Source organism: Piliocolobus tephrosceles, chromosome 13 (assembly GCF_002776525.5).
Source record: "Piliocolobus tephrosceles isolate RC106 chromosome 13, ASM277652v3, whole genome shotgun sequence".
NCBI lineage: Eukaryota > Metazoa > Chordata > Mammalia > Primates > Cercopithecidae > Piliocolobus > Piliocolobus tephrosceles.
In genome coordinates this window covers 61181114-61204200 of record NC_045446.1, presented here as the reverse complement: position 1 = coordinate 61204200, position 23087 = coordinate 61181114, and the positions used below count along the sequence as shown (strand labels likewise).

The following is a 23087-nucleotide window of genomic DNA, read 5'->3' as shown; positions in this document are numbered from 1 at the left end:
GGTGCAGCACACCAACATGGCACATATATACATATGTAACAAACCTGCACGTTGTGCACATGTACCCTAGAACTTAAAGTATAAAAAAAAAAAAAACAAAAAAAAACCCCATGAATCAAAGATATAAATTTAGGCTAGTTTCAATGTTCTGTGGAGTCTGTTCTACTAATACTGCTAATGTTATTGTCTGATGCTGGGCAAATAAATTTACTAATGTATCAATCATTCCGTATCTCTTATGTTCCAGATATTAGACTCTTTACATTTTTGATTGTAAAAAATACATCTCTTCTTATAAAACAATCATGCAAGGTAGATATTATCATCTTCTTAAAAAGATGGCAATAACAATAACAATAATTATTTTAAATATTATTATTTTAAAACAAATGAAACTAGAGAGAGAGTTTGAGTTCCTCCAGGCCAGTCTAGATGTGACAGTACAAATTCAAATTCAGGTCTACTTCAGTTAAACCTTTCAACAGTCTCAAACTGTCTGCATTATACTAGATGCTAGAGATTGGTAAAATGTGGGCTGCTTGTAGCAGATTAGCTGGAAGTCCCTATTTTCTTCTAATGTTTCATGGTGACATAATTTAGGGCTCTGCAGATGCAGTGTTTTCCTATTTCTTTAAAACTCTCTTTACTCAGTATAACCCTTTTGGTTCTTCATACTATTTGCCTTTTATTGTGCTAATTGCCTCTCCATTTTTTAATTTTCTTTTTATTAATTCAAGTTATATTTCTTCAGAAACCTCATTCAATCCTAATGTCCTGATTTTGGTGATTTCCAAATCTCTGCTCTTTTTTTTTTTTTTTCAGGGACAATCAATGAATGAGCAACTGAATACATTATTGAATAATGATTTCTTTATTTATATAATCCCCTTCCTCTTTACCCCAAGCCTTGATAAAGCCTCCTCTAGCGCCCATGTTCACAACTTTTACTGTATAGTTTGCTTGTAGAAAAGATCAATGACTCCTTCAGATTAATTAAATTAGTTGTTTTTTTAAGTCAGTCTTACTAAGAGTTACAAAAGGTCAATCCAGAAAATAGTCTTTTTTGTCGTTGGTAACATAAATCAGAATACAGGGTAAATTCTAGACTCTGCATTTAACTTTTGGGAATCTAAGGATAAATCTTCCTGAAGTTAATGTGACATTTCCCTTTCTTCTAGCCTGCATTGATTTATCTATTCTCCAGTGACTCACAAATGCGTTATCCTAGAACTCTCTGTTGTCTCCTAGTTGACATGCAGGTCCTCTGTAACTCTGGATATTTGATCTATTTCTCCTGGATGTGGTAGAAGGATCAAAATGCTAAGTTTGGTTCAATAGTACAAGAAGCTGAGCACTTAAAGATATAACTGTACAGTACCTCTTAGAACAAGTTGCCAAAAATTTGTGGCACTTTGTATAATCAAACTAAGTTCTCTCTTATCTCTAGATAATGGTCTTTTCATCAATTTTCATGTATTGTAAATATTACAGTGATATGAGAGGCCTGACACAAGGGAGAAATTCTGTGTATTGAAATGAAAATTTTTGCTTTTGTTTTCTTTCTTTTCTATGAATACCCATTCTAGTAGCCAGCTTGGATTACCATGTTTCTTAGTTCCCATGGACTCAGAAAGTTTAAAGTTAAATCTCTCAATTCTGGAAATTAGACCAGGTTTGGTTTCCTGCTATTATATCCAGGACAAAAAAGAGTCAAACCTATTTAAAAATCATAACTCTTCCCCGAAGAAGGAGGAAAAATGTGGATGATTTTTAACTTATGTTTATTTTAATACTCTAAGAATCTTTCATGACTGTACGTGTCTGTGAGAGTCAAAAGGAGTGACTCAACGTGTTTTATTTCCTCTACCTCAAAGTCAAGTGCTTTCCTTAAAGGCTCTTCTTATCCAGGAGAATATGAAAAACAATCCCATGGCGAAAGGTGACGTCTCAAGCAAACATTCAGATCATCCCCAGGATGCTACCTGAGATGGGATCTTAAGATACCCTCACAGAGTTACCCTACTTAGAGAAACCAAAGGGTATCATTCCCCTTGGTCACAGAGTCTAGGTTTCTGAATAATGATCTGAATTGAGAAATCTCTGCGTTCAGGAACATTGCCTCCTTCCTTACTCTCCCTCATCTAGGGGCATGTTCCTGCCATCTATGGAAGTCCAGGCCTCCTCACTCCTTTCCTGCTTCTGACACCTGCTCATCCCTCATCCCACTGGTTCCTCCTTTTGGTGGTAGCTAACAGAGTGGGGATCTCAGACTCATTGAGCGGGCCCCTTCCCTTCTAAATAGTGCAGAAGGCATTGTGTCCAGGCCCTGTGTTACTCACCCTGCTTGTTGTCAAAGCCTTCTTCACCTCTCCACATCCTGAAGGAGCCCAGAAAGGCTCTGAAGCTGACATCCCATCTTTGTACCCTTGGCTAGATGCCCTGGTGAGGTGCTGTTCCCCAGGGATCCCTGGGGCCCAGGCCACCCAGGAGATTCTCTGCTAACTTGTTCTTGGGCAATAGAAAATGACTGGGGTGTGTGTGTTGGGAAGGAGAGTTACATTTGAGCAACTGAGCTGTGGAGCAGAGGAGAGAGCTAGAATCATCATGTCTGTTTTTGTGCTCAAGGCATAGCATTTCCACTCTGCCACACCTGCAGGAAACTTCACTGGGCACTTCATTCACTTGCTTTACTGTGCTCCTCAGTGACATCGGCTTTTCCGTTTGGAGTCACAGAGACCATTTTGCAGCCTCTCTCAGTGATGGCCTTTTAGGTCGTCAGGGTCAGTGGTGTCTTCCCTCCACTCCATCTTAGCCCCCAGGGATGGACATCCAGGTGAAGCAGCCCCACTTCCTGTGTCTGCTCCTCATGGGCACTGTGGGAGCTCCATTTTCTTCAACAGCAGATATGAATCAGGCAATCTGAGGGGCTAGATGGGGAGAAAAGGGCCCTGAAACAGGGAGAGATGAATGTAGCCACCAGGTATGTTTATTGGGAGCTCTCCAGCTCTCTGCTTTTTATCTTTAGAGAGGCAGAGAGTCATTCAACCTAAGAATTTTTCCTTGCTGTCTTGCATATCCCCACAGGCCTGCCTTCATTCTTATAATGTGACCTAAATTGAGAACTTGAAGAGGCCTCATGGGCTGAACTGCAGAAACAAATTAAATGAACATTTATATTTTCATACATTGGTTTCTGAATCCTGTTTCAACTTCCTCACTTCCCAGATTTCTGCCAGTGCTCCTGCCAGTTAGGAAAGTGCCTGCCTGAGCAGTCTTTTTGGGAGGACTGTGTAATAAAGTTGTTGCTATCCCACAGAACCTGGCAGAGAAGAATGATGTGTAATTAAAAGTAAATTCCCTAATATTATACACTCAGGCAGTAGTGAGAGGCCAGAGGAAGGCCATTCCTGAGCAAGGAAGTGCCTTTTTGGATCGAGGGTTGCCCATTGGTTCTCCCCCAGTGTAGTGCTACTTTTGGAATATGGTTCCTGGCAGAGAATTGCTTGGTATGTGGTGTGCACTTAGTAAGAAGGTGTTAAATAAATGAATGAATACATTCCTGAAGCCCTCTTGTGGACAATCCCTCTGTCCAATAATGAAGGCATTCATTGTGAGTCAGGCTTCAGTGCTGCCCTTGAGGAATTAGAATATGAGGTCAAAGCAAAGTATAGTGTGAATAGCACTTGACAAGCTCTCTACTAGAGGTGTGTACAAGCTGCAAAGCATGTAGAGCAGAGAAGAGCAAGGAACAGGAAAGAGGGGACAGAACCTTTTATCTCCTCCTGGGAGGACAAGGGTCTTCTAGATAGATGGAGAAAGTAGTGGAGTCCTAAAGCAGTAAGGAAAACTGACATACCCACTCATGAGGGCTCTAGGGTTATTGATGGGTATTGAGGGCTGTAGGGTTATTGATAAGTCCATGTCTCTGCTGCCTATATTTGGATGCAATTGGGGGAGGAGTGCTAGACCCTGCACAGAGAGAGACTCATTTCGGAGCAGTTCCATAGACCCTATGCTCCATTCTTTCTCTGTTATCATTCATCTGTTGAAACTTTATTTGTGGTGACCTTTTATGTGCCATGCCTAAGTTAAGCATTAGGCATACAGGTATAACTAAAACATAGTCCCTGGCCTCAAGGATTTCACAGTCTTATGGTGCAATTATTTATAATTACGATATAGTGTGTTAAGTGCATGAGGGCCACAGGGTGTTCAGGGGTCACAGTTAAACCCCCTGACTTGGCAAACCCCCTGTTCCAGTCTCAATGGAAATCACATGCTAGTTAGGAAGAAACATAATTATTTTGCTTCCTCTGCATTCTAATTCTGCATTCTTAACACCTTATCCTGTTTGTCCCAGCATTCGGTGCTTATCTAGTAATTATCTGAGAGACTGTCTCACCTTTCTTGAAATATAGGACGATAGAGGATTCTGGCGTGAGGGATATAGATACACACATACATAGATATATAATTACATACATATACACATATAGTGCACATCTATAGTAAACACATATACACATACACACCCATGTATTTCTACATGCCCATAGGTATTTCCCTACTCACAGCTTTTAGCCTTTATACATTTCAAGTCTATGAAAAAGTTGAAAGAATAACATAATAAAAACTTGTATTTTCATTACTAGATTGATAACATATTTTCACAGTTTTTCTCCTTTTGTCTCTCTCTCTCCCTCCATCTCTACAGACACACACACCTGCCCACATCCATGTATGTTTTTATTTTTACTCTCTCACTTGAATGTAATTTTAGACATTATAATCTTTCTCAATCAATATTTAATATGCACCTTCTAATAACAGATTCTCCTGCATAACCACAATAATATTTCAAAACTAAGCAAATTATACTAAAGCTAATAATATAATCAATATATAATACATATTCAAAATTTCACAATTGTTCTAATAATGATGGGTTTCTGTTAATAGTTGGTTGCCGTGTCCCTTTAATCTTTTAAAATTTAGATTGATTCTAAATATATATGTGTGTATATATATGTATATATGTGTGTGTGTGTATATATATATGTTTGTGTGTGTGTATATATATATTTCCCCCTCGCTACCCCAAATGGAGTCTCACTCTGTTGCCCAGGCTGGAGTGCAGTGGCACGATCTTAGCTCACTGCAGCCTCCACCTCCTGGATTCAAGCAATTCTCCTGCTTCAACCTCCTGAGTAGCTGGGATTACAGGCATGTGCCACCATGCCTGGCTAATTTTTGTATTTTTAGTAGAGACAGGGCTTCACCATGTTGGCCAGGCTGGTCTGGTGATCCACCCTCCTCAGCCTCCCAAAGTGCTGGGATTATAGGCCTGATAAATTTTTTATAACGCTGTATTTTTAAAAGATTCTAGGCCGGGCGCGGTGGCTCAAGCCTGTAATCCCAGCACTTTGGGAGGCCGAGACGGGTGGATCACGAGGTCAGGAGATCGAGACCATCCTGGCTAACACTGTGAAACCCCGTCTCTACTAAAAAAATACAAAAAATTAGCCGGGCGAGGTGGCGGGCGCCTGTAGTCCCAGCTACGGGAGGCTGAGGCAGGAGAATGGCGTAAACCCGGGAGGCGGAGCTTGCAGTGAGCTGAGATCCGGCCACTGCACTCCAGCCCGGGCGACAGAGCGAGACTCCGTCTCAAAAAAAAAAAAAAAAAAAAAAAGATTCTAGGCCAGTTTGTGTGTGTGTATGTGTAATGTTCCCATATTCTAGATTTTTCTGATGATTTCCTCATGGCTAGATTTAGGCAAAATAGTTTTGCTAGGAATTCCATATATGTGATGTTGTTTTCTTATTGCTCACATTAGAAGGTACGTAACCTCACAATGTCTCATCATCGATTAAGCTAACTTTGCTCATGTGCTTAGGGTAACAATTATCAATCTTATTTATTATAAAGGTACATTCATTTTTCTTATTTATAATTAAGCTGTACAGTGATACATTGAGATTATGCAAATATTCTGTTTCCCAACGTCCTTTAAACACTTGTTTATTTATCTTAAATTATGTTAAAAACTACAAATGGCGTTTTTCAAAATCTATAAACTTTTGCATTTGTACATGACATTCCTCTGTAGAGAAGAGTTTTTCTTTTTCTTTTCTCTCTCTCTGTTTTGAGTATCACTATGGACACATACATTTAAATAAACCAATTTGTAGGCTGGGTGTGGTGTCTCATTTAGGGGTACATGTGCAGGTTTGTTATATAGGTAAATTAGGTAAATTGTGTGTCACAAGAGTTTGGGGTACAGATTATTTCATCACCCAAGTAATAAGCACAGTACCTGATAGGTAGTTCTCCAATCCTTACCCTCCTCGCACCCTCCATCCTCATGTACACCCCAGTGTCTGTTATTCTCTTCTCTGTGTCCATATATACTCGATGTTTAGCTTCCACTTACAAGTGAGAACATTCAATATTTGGCTTAATGTTCCTGTGTTACTTTGCTTGGGATAATGTCCTCCAGCTCCATCCATGTTGCTACAAAGAACATGATCTCGTTCTTTTTTATGGCTGTGCAGTATTCCTTAGTGCCATATGTACTACATTTTCTTTATCCAGTCTACTCTGTTGGGCATTTAGGTTGATTCCATGTCTTTAGTATTGTGAATAGCGCTGTGATGTAATATTCCAATATTCAATTTGGTAACTCTTTCAAATAGGTTTCTGGTTCTTTTTTCTGTTACATGAGCTTATTGTCCTTGTGTTCTTTAGTTTCAGGCACAGTCTATTCCAGTATCACCTAATGTTTTCCCTGCTCTATGCTTAGAATTAGCCATTTCTTCAAGGATTTCAGGTTATTTGTAGTGAGGAATATAATTAGAAATCAATGAGTGGGTGCTAGCTCTGCTCACTGCTCCCAGTGTCATTGCCTATGGGCACTTTCAGTGGACAGGGATTGGAAATCTACATTTAATTAATCCAGTAGATGCAATTTAAAATGCATCTACTAATATTTTTTTCATTAGGATGACAAATTTGTCATCCATTCTTGTTGTCTTAGACGGTAATAACAACCTCCTAAGTGATTTTCTAGCCTTCTTTTTCTACTCCACTTTCACCTTCTTAATCCATAATACAGTTAAGTCTGTGCAACCTTCTGCAGTGCAATAGTCTTCCATGGCAGACTTTTAAGCAAAGAATGCAGGTTAGATGTCTCAATCAGGTCTTAAAGGTCCCAAGAGGTCTCTCCACTGCCAGTCATTTATTGCTTATCTCCTGTTGTTCTTCCAACAGAGGCATGTAGATTGTGCTGAATTACATCTGACTACTTGCTTTTCCACAAGTACAGCAAATTATTCTAAATCATTTACAAAGTATTCTTATTTCTTTATTAGTTGGCTCCCCACTCCCTGTTTGACAACCCCCTATTTACCTTTCAGCTTCTTTCTCATCTGAATCCTTTCTTATTTCCTCTTGCAGGGCCAGTAAACTCTCTTCTGAGTTCCCATAACACTTTGTGTGTGTCTGTCACATTCTCATTACACATTACTATACTTGTGCATTTAAGGACTGTTGTCCCCCAGTGAATGACAAAGGTGATATGGTTCACTTTTAACATTTTTAGTGATGAGTACAGATTCTTGCGCAAGTAAACACCGAAGAAAATATCTGAGGTTAGTGAGTGTATAAAGGAATCAAGAATGTTCTTTACCTATCCGTCTGAGGGCATCCAATTGCTTGTCATCCTCTTCATAATGTGTCTGGGCAAGAGATTTGAGTAAGGGCTTTCTGCGCATAAGATATGACTGTTTGGCCATATTTTCCTTCCAGATCTTTAGGTTATTTTCTTATTTCATCAGCCTTGCCCCTTCCTTCTGAGTACCTTGAGCATGGCCTCCCTAATGGGCTTGGATTTCATACTGTAGATGATGGGGTTGAACACAGGAGGCACTATCAGATACACATGGCAACCAGGGCATGCACAATGTGGGGTAGGTGCCTCCCGAAATGGTGGATCATAGACACACCTATGACTGGAATGTAGAAAACCAGGACAGCTAAGGTATGAGACACACAGATGTTGAGGGCCTGGATGTGTTCCCTGGGAGAGGCCAGCCCCATCACTGCATAAAGATTAAGTATATAGGACAGGACAATAAGCGAGGAGTCTACACCCACTGTGGACAGAACCACATAGAGCCCATAAAGGATGCTGACCGTGATGTCAGCACAGGCCCGTTTCATGATATCTGCATGGAAACAGAATGAATGAGACAAGAGGATCTTTCCAGGGCAGTAGTTCAATCGCTTCAGCAAGAAGGGAACGGGGAAGAGGGACACAGTGGCTCAAACCACAATGGCCAGCCCAATCCTGATGATGACATTATTTGTGAGGACAGCTGCATGGCGCAGAGGGGTGGAGATGCCACAAAGCGGTCAAAGGACATGGCCAGGAGCACTGAGGACTCCACCACAGAGAAGGAGTGCAGGAAGAACATCTGGACCAGGCAGGCATTGAAGCCAATGAGTCGATAGTCAAACCAGAGCACAGCCAAGGTGGTGGGCATTGTGGACAAGGTGAGGCCCACATCGGTGAGCGCCAGCATGGACAGGAAGTAATACACGGGCTGGTGCAGGCTGGGGGTCCTCTTCACAGCCAGGAGAATCAGGCAGTTCCCAGTGAGGGCCACAGTGTACATGGAGGAGAAGGGGATGGTGAGCCGGCCATGAATGGCCTCCAGCCCTGGGATGCCAATCATGAGAAAAGCAGGTGGTTGGAAGAAGGAGATGTTGACATAGGACTGGGAAGGGAGCATCCTAGGGAGGCAGCCAAGGGCTCTGGAGAGATGTGAGATCTTCAATCTGGGTAGAAAATAAGGAGAAAATACAAAATTATTGGAAGAACACCACCTCTGATACCAGGTGCCATTGGTTCATGCACACTAGGAAATATGACAGATGTGAATCATATTTTAAAATGTACTTCAATCTAAATGAAAAGGGGGAATAACTGTAAATTAAGCTTATTGATGACAAAAGTTCCAGTTGATAGCATGTAACACTGGTTTCTTTTTATATTTAACAAAGTGATACTTTCTTTGAAAATACATAAAGTGATCCTGATGAACTTAGTACAAAATGCTGTATTTTAAAGAGGAAACAGTAATCCTGTAGAAATAAATTGCAGATCTACCATAGAAACCTGTGGGGTAGAAGGCATGGGCTTGCTATTCTTCTTTTCTGGGATTCAGCTTCTACATTCTCAAACAAACAAGCAAATAAGAAAACAAAGGAAAACAGTTTAAAGGTAGATCAAGAAAAGAGATGAAAAGCAGCCATCCAAATATCTTTAGCAGAGATTTAAAAACCCACCCAAAACAGTTCTGTGAGCTAAAGCAAATTTTATGATGATAGCTGGGTCTCCAGTTGTATCTAGTCAATGTAATCAGCTCACACTGAAGGTAAAAAATGACCAGGAACTGGAGGGTAGGGGAGTTAAGAAGTATTGTGTCTACTGGCCAGAAGATTGTGTATATTTTGTGAAATATTTTAAAAGAATACATAGAAAATTAAAGTTGCTGTTGTTGTCAGTTGAGTTATTATCTATTTTTCTTGGTTATGCATTACTTTTTGAGTGAATATCAAGCCCTGATGGAACTGACTCCATTTAAAGATGAGTAAAAAACAGAGAAGTTCCCACATAGAATTTATGCAGACATATTTTGTAAAAATTAAAAGGAATAAACTAAGTTAAACATATAGTAAATATTCTTTGAAATAAAGAGTTACTAGAGGAAAGAGAAAAAAGTTTTATACAAATTTTTTAAAATACTTAAAAAAGTTAAAGAAAACATGAACAAAATGAAATGTTGTAATACTAGAGTGTGAAAATGAGTTGATAACAGAGAAAATAAAAATCATAGACCAAAGAAAATAACCTGGGGCAAAAAATAGAAGCTACTCTAAAATTGAAAATATTCTTATTAGAAAAAGGTATACTGCTTAGAAACTTACCAATATGAAAAATAGAGTTGAGAATAATCAAACAAAATGAAATTAAAGCAATGATAAAAGTCATTAGAGAAAATGTAATTGATATGCTGAATAAAACAGTGTAATCTCAAACACAATAGGTATTCCTGAAGAGAAGTAAAATAAGAATAAAAAAAAATATTCAAATATATAATAAAATATTTCTAAAAATTATAAAAAATCCAAGTCTTTATATCAATATGCTTATCTACCAGAAAATAAACACTAATGACTAGGCAAATATAGATATATTTAGGTATAATTATTACATTGCAAGGATAAAAATCCTATAAATACCCTGATGGAGGCAACAAATCTTAAAATGAAAAAGTATCAGATGCAACCCATAAATCTCTTAAGACCAATAGATCACAAAAAAAGGGATTAGTGTGTACAGAAAAAAATGGATGTGTAAAAAGCATCCATTTTTTACATCCAAATGTGTAAAAAATGGATACTTTTTTTTTTTTTTTGAGACAGAGTTTTGCTCTTGCTGCCCAGGCTGGAGTGCAATGGCGTGATCTTGGCTCACAGCAACCTCCGCCTCCCGGATTCAAGCGATTCTCCTGCCTTAGCCTCCCGAGTAGCTGGGATTACAGGCATCCGCCACCACACCTGGCTAATTTTATTTTTAGTAGAGACTTGGTTTCACCATGTTGGTCAGGCTGGTCGCAAACTCCCGACCTCAAGTGATCTGTCTGCTTTGGCCTCCCGAAGTGTTGGGATTACAGGCGTGAGCCACCACGCCCAGCTGGAATATAAACATTCTGAATGCATCTAGAATGTTGTCTAGGTGGAAAAGAAAAATAGCATACATTAAAGTCAATATTTTTATTATTATTTATAACATGGACTAATATTGTAGGATACATTTTTTGAGTGATTATATTAATGCCTTTGAGAGCCAAGACTTTCAGGGTAAGAGAAAAAGAGCACATATTTTTTTTTAAATAACCAAGTTAATTAAAATGTTGTAATTATAGAGTTAAGTTTGAAATATCAGAATAAGCTCAAGAAATATTTATCTTTTAAGTAATATATATTTTTCAGCTTTATTCCCAGAAAATGACTCAGTAGCAAGAACGTCTCAGTAACAAGGAGTACCTCTAATACTTAGCTGTGGCTTTTAGGTAACATTTTCCCCTAAAAGGAGTCACATATCTTTTGATAAATAGCTGATTTCAAACCTTGTGCTGGAAATATGCCTAATGATATTGGACATCTTTTGGTACTAAAAGACAAGGAATCATTCAAAGCCAACAGGAATCACTTAAAAAAGACAAAGTAGTCAACTTGAAGAGGCTCCCACTTTCCAAATAGGGCCAATTCAACATCAGTAAGAATGGTAGATGAAAAAGATGGAAACACATTGTGTGTGTGTGTGTGTGTGTGTGTGTGTGTAAGAGATGTACATATACATACACACAAGCTCACAACTCATTGGTTAGTGATGCTGTTAATTGGAACTTACTCAGTATTCTGAAAACTTGCACATAATCTGCTTTGCTTCTACAAATTCTTGCATGGTTAAAACAAACAAACAAAAAATGCAAAAGTTATCACAGCTAACAGGAAATAATAGAATTAGAGTAACTTTTCTTTACCTAGTGAAATAATGGAAAAAATCATCAAGGGCTGAAAGTATCACAAAATACCAGAGGAAGCAGAGTAAGATGACCAAATATAAGGCTTCTGTAGTCATCCTCCATGCAGGAACACCAAATCTGACAACTATTTACACAAAAAAGCACCTTCATATGAACCAAAATTCAGGTGAGCAATCACAGTACCTGGTTTTAATGTCATATTGCTAAAAGGGGCATTGACCAGGGTAGAAAGACAGTCTTGAATTGCTGTCGCCACCCATACCCCATCCCCTAGCAGTGGATACATTGTGTGGAGAGAGAATCTGAGCATTTAGGGGATGTAGAACATGGTGGCTGTTTGAATTCAGAGCTGCCCTGTCGTGGTAGAAATCAACACCAGGCAGAACTCAGCCACTGCCCATCCATAGAGGGAGGATTTAGATTAGCCCTAGTCGGAGAGGAATCACACATTCCAGCAGTCAGAACTTGAGTTTTGGCAAGCCTCACTGAGCCAAAGTGCTCTGGGGTCCTCAATAAACTTGAAAGAAAGTCTAGCTCACAAGGACGGCAGCTCCTAGGCAAGTTCCAGTGTTGTACTGGGCTCAGAGCCAGTGGAAGTGGCTGGGAACATGACCTAGTGAAACACCAGCTGGGGCAGCTAAGGGATGCTTGTGCTACCACCCCTCCCCCAATCCCAGTCAGTGCAGCTCACAGCAACAAAAGTGACTCCTTCCTTCTGCTTGAGAAGAGGATAAGGAAGAGTAAGAGGACTTTGTCTTTCATCTTGGATGCCAGCTCAGCCACAGTAAGATAGAGTACCAAAAGGAGTTGTGAGGCCCCCAGTCCAGGCCCTAGCTCCTTGACAACATTTCTAGACACACTCTGGGACAGAAGGGAACCTACTGCCCTGCAGGGAATGGCCCAGTCCTGGCAGGATTTATCACCTGATGACTAAGGAGCCCTTGGGCCCTTGGGCCCTGAAGAACCAGCAGCAATACCTAGGTAGTATGTCATGGGCCTTGGGTGAGACTCTGAGACACGCTGGCTTCAGGTGAGACAAAGAACATTCCCAGCTCAACCCCATTAAAAAGTGGACAAAGGACATGAACACTTTTCAAAATAAGACATACATATGACCAACAAGTGTATGAAGTAAAGTGCAATATCACTAATAATTGGAGTAATGCAAATCAAAACCACGATGAGATATCATCTCATACCAGTCAGAATGACTATTAATAAAAAGTCAAAATATAAAAGATGCAGATGAGGTTGCAGAGAAAAGGGAATACTTATACACTGTTGGTGGAAGGGTAAATTAGTTAAACCATTGTGGAAAGCAGTGTGGCAAATCTTCAAAAGAACTAAAAAAACAACTATGATTTGACCCAGCAATCCCACTACTGGGTATACGCCCAAAGGAATATAAATCATTCTCCCATAAAGACGCATGTATGCATATGTTCATTGCAGCACTAATCACAATAGCAAATACATGAAATCAACCTAAATGTCCATCAACAGTAGAGTGGATAAAGAAAATGTGGTACATATATAGCATGAAATACTATGCAGCCATAAAAACGAATGAAATAATATACTTTGCGGGAACATGGATGGACCTGGAGGCCATTATTCTTAGCAAACCATTGCAAGAACAGAAAACCAGATACTGCATTTTCTTATTTACACGTGGGAGCTAAGCAATGAGGACACATGGACTGGAAGATGGGAAATACAGACTCTGGGCCCTACTTGAGAGTAGAGGGTGGGAGGAGAGAGAGGTTCAGAACAATTAAACAACAACAACAACAACAATTGTTGGGTACTATGTTTAGTACCTGGATGAAGAAACAATCTGTACACCAAACCCCCCAATCATGAGTTTACCTATATAACGAACCTTATCTATATAACAAACATGTATCCCTGAACCTAAAAGTTAAAATAGTTAAAAAAAATCTCATGTACCCCATGAATGTATCACCTACAATGTACCCACAAAACTTAACAATTGAAGAAAAAAAAACCACTAAATTAGAGAACACTGTATATTTTACCAAAATTACAAATTTGGGTCATATCCCACCTTGAGTTTACAGAAAATAGTCAAGACAGCAGTCAAGCAGGCATGTTAAGATACCAAGAAAGGAAGTCAGAAATATTCATATTAAAATAAACAAACTTGACAAAACATTCTAGCTTATTCTAATAAATAAATTCCAAGAAAGCAAAAAGGAAGAGAAAAATGTAAGAACAGATAAATGAATTCAATAAAGTTGCAGGACATAAAATCAACATACAAATATCAATAGCATTTCTATATGCTATCAGCAATTAATCTAAAAAAGAAATCAAGAAAGCAATTTCATTTATAGTAGCTACAAAAAATAAAATACCTTAGGATAAATTTGTCAAGTGAAAGATCTCTATATGGAAAACCATAACACACCCATGAAAGAAATCGAAGAACACACACACACAAATGGAAAGATATCCTATGCTTGTGTACTGGAATAATTAATATTGTTAAAATGTCTTACTACCCAAAGCAATCTACAGGCAATGCAACCCTTATCAAAATATCAATGACATTCTTCACAAAAATAGTAAAACACAATTCTAAAATTTGTATCAACCCACAATAAACCCTGAATAGCTAAAGCAATCCTGAGCAAAACAAAAAACAAAACCAAAACTGGAGGCATGACACTACCTAACTTCAAATTATACCTCGAAGCTATAGTAGCTAAAACAACACGGTACTATCATAAAAACAGACACATAGACCAATGGAACAGAATAGAGAACTCAGAAATAAATCCACACATTACAACCAACTTATTTTTCACAAAGATGCCAGTAACATACATTGTGAAAGGGACAATCTCTTTAATAAATGGTGCTGAAAAAACTGGATATCCATATGCAGAAAAATGGAACTAGATCCCTATTTTTTTACCATATACAAAAATCATTTTAAGATAGATTAAAAGCATAAACGTAAGACCTGAAACTATGAAACGACTAGGAGAAAACATTGGGGAAATGCTACAGAACACTGGCCTGAGCAAAGGTTTTTTTTGGTAAGACATCAAAAGTACAACAAAGGCAGAAATAAGACAAATGGGATTACATAAAGCTAAGAAGCTTTTATACAGTAAAGGAAACAATTGACAAAGTGAAGAGGCAACCTACATAATGGGAGAAGATTTTTGCAAACTATCCCACAGGGTATTAATAACCAGAATATAAAAGGAACTCAAACAATTCAATAGTGAAAAAAAAAAAATCTGATTAAAAAGTGGGCAAAAGACCTGAATAGGCATTTAACAAAAGACAATATACAAATTACCTGAAGATGTATGAAAAAAGGTTCAACATCACTAATCATTAGGGGAATGACACTCAACTGACAATGAGATGCCACCTCACCCCAGTTAAAACGGCTTTTATTGAAAAACCAAAAACAAAGTAACAGGTGCTGGAGAAGATGAGGAGAATGGGCAATGCACTTACACTGTTGGTGAGAACATAAATTAGTACAGCCACTACGGAAAACAGTATGGAGGTTCCTCAAAAAACTAAAAATAGAACTACCTTATGATCCAGCAGTCTGACTGCTGGATACATACCCAGAAAAAAGAACATTATTAGTATGTCAAACAGATACCTGCACTCCCATGTTTGTTGCAGCCTTATTCACAATAGCCAAGATACAGAGTCAGCATAAGTGTCCATCAGTGGATGAATGGATAAAGAAAATGTGGTACAAATACACAATGTGGTATTATTCAGTCATTAAAAAGAATGAAATCCTGTCATTTGCAACACCATGGATGGAAATGGAGGCCATTATGTTAAGTGTGATAAGGCAGGCACAGAATGGAAAATACCACATATTCTCACTCCTATGTGAGAACAAAAAAATTGGATCTTTTTTTTTTTTTTTTTTTTTTTTTTTTTGGTTACAGATCTTATGAAGGCAGAGGGTTAGAATGGTGGTTACTAAAGGCTGGAAAGTACAAAGGGGAAGGAGGCCATGAAAGATTGGTTAGTGGGTACAAATATACAGTTAGGTAGATTGAATAAGTTCTGCTATAATATTTGATAGTACAATAGGGAGACTATTAATACTATTAAATTACTATTAACAGTAATTTATTGTGTATTTCACAGTTACTAGAGGAAAATAATTGAAATGTTCCCAATAGAAAGAAAAGATAAATGTTTAAGATGCATAACATCATTACACTGATTTGATCATTATACATTGTGTACATGTATGAAAATATCACATGTACTCCTAAAATATGTACTGTTATTTTATACACACACACACACACACACACGACTTGACTCTTATCAACCAAAAGAAATGCGTGGACCTTGTTAGTATCTTGTTTTGAGCAAATCAAATGTAAAACACGAGCAAACTAACAAAAAGAAACATTTTTCAGGGTAATCCTGAATTGCAATAAATGTGGATGTGAGCTGATGATTGTTGTAGCTGCATATGAGTATATAGAGATCCACTTATTCTCTCTTTAATTTTGGGTATTTTTGATTTTTTATAATAAAATATTAAGAAAATAGTTTTCTTTCATAACAAGTGACAACATTAATGAAAATAGCTTTCTGGTTAAACTTGGTAAATCATACAAAACCTTTCTTTCTCTAGTCTCTCCAAATTCCCATTTAAGTGACAGTAAAAATAAGAAGTTATTAACTCACAATGACAAAAGCACAGGACAGGATATAAGAGATGCAAATATTAAAGTCTATGGGTAAATCAGAAAGAGTGGTGGGAAAGTGATAGAAATAAAAGATTAAGTTCTTATAGAAAGGTTGCATCACAGATCCACTGCAAAATGACTAGGGAGTTACAGCTGATAAAAGCAAGAATGAGGAGAAGAATTGAGAATAGGATGAGTTTATGAGGAGCAGCTGTAAGAAGATCCCCTCTCCTGGATATACCTTCCACCCTGGTAGAAGTCAGATTACTTTCCGAAAACATTCTACCAACAAGGCTCTGGATCCAGAAATGCTTGAAAGAAAAGAAAACTGGACAGTAGTTAAAACAAGTGATATGAGGAATGGCAAGACTGCCCAGCTCTCCTTTTCTTGCTTGATTCACTGAGTTCTGGTAATCAGGCTTATTCTGCATCACTTGATGGTCACCTTGGGTGCCCACCCAGCAGGAAAAGCCTGTGGAGAAATGCCAGTCCAGATAAGGACAGCTGAGATACTGAGACAGTGCTCAGATGACCTCAGGATGCCAAACAGGGAAAGAACTGGATACATTGTCACATCTGCTCCCTTTTTAAAGAAATTATAAGGAGCATAGTCTTGGAAATATGGTCTTGGATTCCAGTTCATCTCAGAGATACAAACTTCAGGACCTTAGGAAACCAGCCTCTTCCAGCCCGTGTTCTTCAAGTGGGGATAGGACTACGGTCTCTCATTGTCCCAGACTATTTCTCCTTTTTATGCTTTATGTCCAACTCCATCCCACCGATGTATCTCCATTTGAGGCTGAGGTGCTGGAAGCCACCCGTCTGAGAATTAGAGAAGGGGATGTGTTGGGGCCCAGATTACTCACCCTAGCTGTGGTCCCAGGCTGTCCTCCCACTCATATCCTGCAGGAGCCCAGAATGCCTGTGGCAGAACAACTAAGTTTTATCTCGTTACACAGAGACACCTTGGCAGAAGTGCCTATGTCCAGGGAAGGCCAGGCTTGGGTCACAGAGGAATCAGTCACTCCACTCAGGTCCCGGGAGAATGGGAAAGTTGGGGCTGGCTTTGGAACCAGGAACAGACAGGTGCTTGGAGAAACTAAACCATAAGAAGGAAAGAGAGACCAGAATCATAGATTCTACAATGTCCCACCAAGTTTTAATTATCCTCAGAAACTATCAACTTCCACAGCTCATCTGAATTTGAAATCTTTCCAGGATAGATGATACTGCTGAAGCCTCCTCTGGGCCAGGCCACAGGATGCATCCTACAGGAGCTCGTAGTCTTTGTAGAGGGCCGGGATATGGAGTGATGTGGTTGAGAGCCCAGCAGTGGCCCACCCCAGCCTGAGGGAGTCAGGGAAGCCTTCCTGGAAGAAGTGGAGAGAAAAGAGACTTCTGACAGGCCCCCAAACCCTGTCCGAAGCCCTTGGCTCTTATTCTTGGAAGGGTGCCAGGACTATGGGCTTGAACTCCAGGCTAGGAGTGTGGTACAGATTCTGCCCATATTCCTAACCTGGGACTAACCTGCTGAATCAAGCAGACTTGAGAGAACTTGGACAGAGGCAAGAACATGAACTTCAGAGGCATCAGACCTGGGTTTGAGGCTCCCTCTTGAACTTTTCTTACTTCTGAGAGAGTTTCCATAGTAGCTCTGGCCTCAGCTCTTTCTAAATCAATTTGGACTATGGTTATTCACCTGCAACTTCTTTCTATGGACACATTTGACTCTTTCTTGTCTTTGATTTTGCCTGCACCCTCTCATGCTGAATTGAGCTCAGCCTGTCTCTACCTTTCTCCTCCTGAGGTGATAAGTAAACTTAGGAAAGAAATCACCGACTCTTGAAAATTTATATCTAAACAAATTTGTGGCCTTTAACCCGAGCTGAGACCTTAGCACTGCTTCACAATTATTTTCTTTCTGTTTTTAAATTGTCACATTTTTTCTCAAGCTCTTTACCCAACCTACCACCACTCCTCTCATTAGTTAATTTGGTATTGCTCCTAACTTCACACAGAAAATGGAAGCCATCAAGTGGGCCTTCCCTTAGCTTCCTGCCCAATGCATCTGCTATCTGAACTGTTTCCATTTTATATACATACTCTGCCAGAGAGACAATTCTTTTTTTTTTGAGACAGAGTCTCATCCTGTTGCCTAGGCTGGAGTGCAATGGCATGATCTCGGCTCACTGCAATGTCTGCTTCCTGGGTTCAAGAGATTCCCAGCCTCCCAAGTAGCTGGGGTTACAGGTGTGCGCCACCAAGCCTGGCTAATTTTTGTGTTTTTAGTAGAGACGGAGTTTTACCACATTGGTCAGGCTGGTCTTGAACTCCTGACCTCAAATTATTCACCTGCCTCAGCCTCCCAAAGTGCTGAGATTACAGGTGTGCAGAGAGACCATTCTAAGGAACATGTTGCTTCACGTTAACTCCCTCTCCACACTTTTAACTACTTCTTTGCTGGCTGCCCATAACTTATAGCAAAAACAATTCTGAATGCCATTTCATGGATGACACCTAAGACTCTTTAACATTTTTTATTTTATTTTATTTTTATATAAAACTTTTAAAGATGGTTGTGGATTCTCATGCAATTTTAAGAGATAATTCAGAGAAATTTTGTGTATATTTTACCCAGGTCCCCCAGTGGGGTGACAGCTTACAAAACAGTGCAATATCAACATAAGGATTTTGAAGGTACAGAAGGAATGTAAAACAATATTATAAGGACCATACTTGGAAAGCCCATGGCCAATATACTCGATGACAATAAGCTAAAAGATTTCCCTCTAAGATTAGGAATAAGACAAGAACTCTCACCACGTTTATTCAATATATACTATTCAGAATATACACTAGAAGTCTTAGAGCAATTAGGTAAGAAAAAGAAAAGACATCCAAATCCAAAAGAAAGAAGTAAAATTATATCTGTTTGCAGATGACATGACTTAATATATAGAAAACCATAAAGATCCCAACTAAAAAACTGTTAGAACTAATAAACAAAATCAGTAAAGTTGTGAGACACCAAATCAACATAAAAATTGGTTGCATCTCTATGTATTATGAATGAACTACCCCCAAAAAGAAAACAATTGCACTTACAATAACATCAACAAAAAATAAAATACTTAGAAATAAATTTAACCATGGAAGTGAAATACCTGTTACTCAAAAAAAAAAAAAAAAAAAAAAAAGCTACAAAAAGAAATTGATAAAATAAATCTAAGATGGCACAAACAAATGGAAAAATATCCAGTTTCAAAGAATAATTAATGAATTGGTATTGTTAAAGTTTCCATACTATACAAAGTGATCTATAGTCTCAGTGAAATTTCTATCAAAATTTCAATGATATTCTTCATAGAAATAGAACAATCCTGAAATTCCTATGGCATTAAAAACAAAAACAAACAATCAAACAAAAAAAGCAAAAATCCTACTAGCCAAAGCAATCTTGAGGAAAAAGAATAAGGTGGGAGGCGTGACACAACACTATGGTAATTAAAACAGCATAGTTCTTGCATAAAAACTAATGCATAAACCGATATATAAACCAATGGAACAGAGTAGAAAGCCTAGAAATAAATCCACACATTTATGGCCATTTGACACTCAGTGAAGGTACAAGAACACACAGTGGAGCAAGGAGAGTCTCTTCAACAAACGGTTTTGGGAAAACTGGCTATCCATATGCAAAAGATGAAACTGGACCCTTATTTTACTCCATATACCAAAACCAACTCAAAATAGCTTAAAGACTTAAATTTGAGATCTGAAACTAAACTACCAAAAGAAAATATAATGAAAAAGTTTCTAGATGTTGATCTGCATAACAAACTTTTGGATATGAACGCAGAACATAGACAACAAAAGTAAAAAATAGACAAATGGGATTACATAAAATTAAAAAGCTTATGCACAGAAACAATCAATTGAGTGAAGAGACAACCCATGTGATAGGAGAAAATGCAAACCATACATCAGGTGAGGGGCTACTCTCCAAAACATATAGAAAATACAATTTAGTGTCAAAAACCAAATAATCCAATTAAAAAGTAAGCAAAGAACCTGTATAGTTTCTTCTCAAAAGAAGACACACAAATGGCTAAAAGGTATTTGAAAAGATGTTTATCATCAATAATCATTAGTGAAATGCAAATAAAAACCACATTGTCAGCTCGTACTTGTTAGAATGGTTATTATCAAAAATGAAAAAAATGGTAAGTGTTGGTAAGGAAAGGGGGACCCTTGTATACTATTGGTCAAAATGTAAATCAATATACTCATTATGGAAAATAATATGGAGGTTCCCCAAAAACTAAAACTAGAACTATCATATGATCCAGCAATCCCTTTTCTGGATACATATCCCAAAAAATGAAATTAGTATCTCAAAGAGATATCTGTATGTCCATGTTCTTTGCAATATTATTCACAAGAGCCAAGATATGGAATTAACCCAAATCCCCATCAACAGATAAAGGGAAAATGAAAAGGTGATACGCACACATGTACACACACACATGCACACACACTACCCAGCCTTAATAAAGAAGGAAACTCTGGGCCAGGCGCAGTGGCTCAAGCCTGTAATCCCAGCACTTTGGGAGGCCGAGACGGGCGGATCACGAGGTCAGAAAATCCAGACCATCCTGGCTAACATGGTGAAACCCTGTCTCTACTAAAAAATACAAAAAACTAGCGGGGCGAGGTGGCGGGCGCCTGTAGTCCCAGCTACTTGGGAGGCTGAGGCAGCAGAATGGTGTAAACCCGGGAGGCGGAGCTTGCAGTGAGCTGAGATCCGGCCACTGCCCTCCAGCCTGGGCGACAGAGCCAGACTCTGTCTCGCAAAAAAAAAGAAGGAAACTCTGTCATTTGCAACAACGTGGATGAACCTGGAGGACATTATGTTAAGTAAAATAAGTCAGGTACAGAAAGACAAATACTACATGACCTCACTTAGAAGTGGAATCTTAAAAAGTCAGACTCATGGAAGCAGAGAGTAGAACGATGATTTCCAATGGCTGGGGCTCCTGGGTGGGAAAAACAGGGAGGTGTTTAAAAGGTACAAAATTTCAGTTATGTGGGATGAATAAAATCTGATCTAATGTACAGCATAGTGACTGCAATTAATTATATCTGATTGTATACTTTAAATTTGCTAAGAGACCTTAAAAGTTCTCAACACACACAGACGCAAAAGGGAACTATGTGAGGTGATTGTTATGTAAATTTGCTTGATTGTGGTAATCACTTCACAATGTATACATATATCAAAACATTATGTTGTTAGGGTAAACATGGACATAAAGATGGCAACAATAGCCACTGGGGACTACTAGAGGAGGGAGGGTGGGAAGGGGGTGTAGGCTGAGAAAATACCTATTGGATACTATGCTCGCTATCTGGGTGATGGGATCATTCATACACCAAAACCCAGCCAGATGCATTTTTCCAATGTAATAAACCTGCACATGTACCCTCTGAATCTAAAATAAAAGTTGAAACAAAAACACAAACAAAAACACCATACTGTACGCTGTAAACATATACAATTTTTATTTGTCAATTATACCTCAATAAATCTGGAAAAAATAGTCACTTGCAAAATAAAATAATAAGAATATTAACACTCATACATACAGTCAAGGCATTGAACATTTCCACCACCACAAGGATTCCTCATGTTGCCCTTTGGTATTTATGCTCACTTTCTTCCTTCGCCATCCCCTTCTTAATCCCTGAAAACCACAAATGTGTTTTATATCGCTATAATTTTGTTATTTTCAGACATTATATATTCTAGATACTAGTCCTTTGTTGTATCTTTGGTTTGGGAATACATTCTCCCACTTTCTGGGTCCTCTTTTCATCCTCTTAGCAGGAATTTTGACAGAGCAAAATTTTTAACTTTAATAAAGTCTAATTTATCATTTCTTTCTTGTATAATATGATACATTTGTGGAACTCACTTAGCTTTAGGGGGTTTTTAAAAATAGATTATATGAATATTTTTCTATGTATGTAATAATAGGTATATAATATAATGTACAAATAGGGATATTTTATTTCTTTATTTTTGTCTTTATGCCTTTTACTTTTTTTTCCTGCTTTATTGCATTGACTATGGACTACGTTGGATGCGAACGATGACAGTCAACATTTTTTCCTTGTTCCCACGTTAAGAGGGAAGACATTCAGTCATTCACCTTTATAATATTAACTATAGGTTTTTGTAGATGCTCATTTTCAAGTTGAGGAATTTCTCCTCTGTTCTTATTTTTGTGAGTTTTCATCATAAATGTTTGTTGAATTTTTATCAAATGCATTTTCTGTATCAATTTTATATCATCATGTGAGATTTATTTTTAATGCTGTTAAAATTACTTGATTTTTGAATATTAAACACACCTGGCCCTCCTGAAAACAAAACACACTTGGTTATAATTTTAAAAAGCACACATAGGCCGGGTGCGGTGGCTCACACCTGTAATCCCGGCACTTTGGGAGGCCGAGACGGGCGGTTCACGAGGTCAGGAGATGGAGACCATCCTGGCTAACACGGTGAAACCCCATCTCTACTAAAAAATACAAAAAACTAGCCGGGCGAGGTGGCGGGCGTCTGTAGTCCCAGCTACTCGGAGAATGGTGTGAACCCGGGAGGCGGAGCTTGCAGTGAGCTGAGATCCGGCTACTGCCCTCCATCCTGGGCCGACAGAGCGAGACTCTGTCTCAAAAAAAAAAAAAAAAAAAAAA

At 38.5% G+C, this 23087-nt stretch overlaps 1 pseudogene; it reads right to left on the bottom strand.

Moving 5' to 3' along the window:
- Nucleotides 1-7829: 7829 nt before the first annotated feature.
- Nucleotides 7830-8790, bottom strand: LOC111540951 (annotated as a pseudogene).
- Between the last annotated feature and the right edge of the window lie 14297 nt (nt 8791-23087).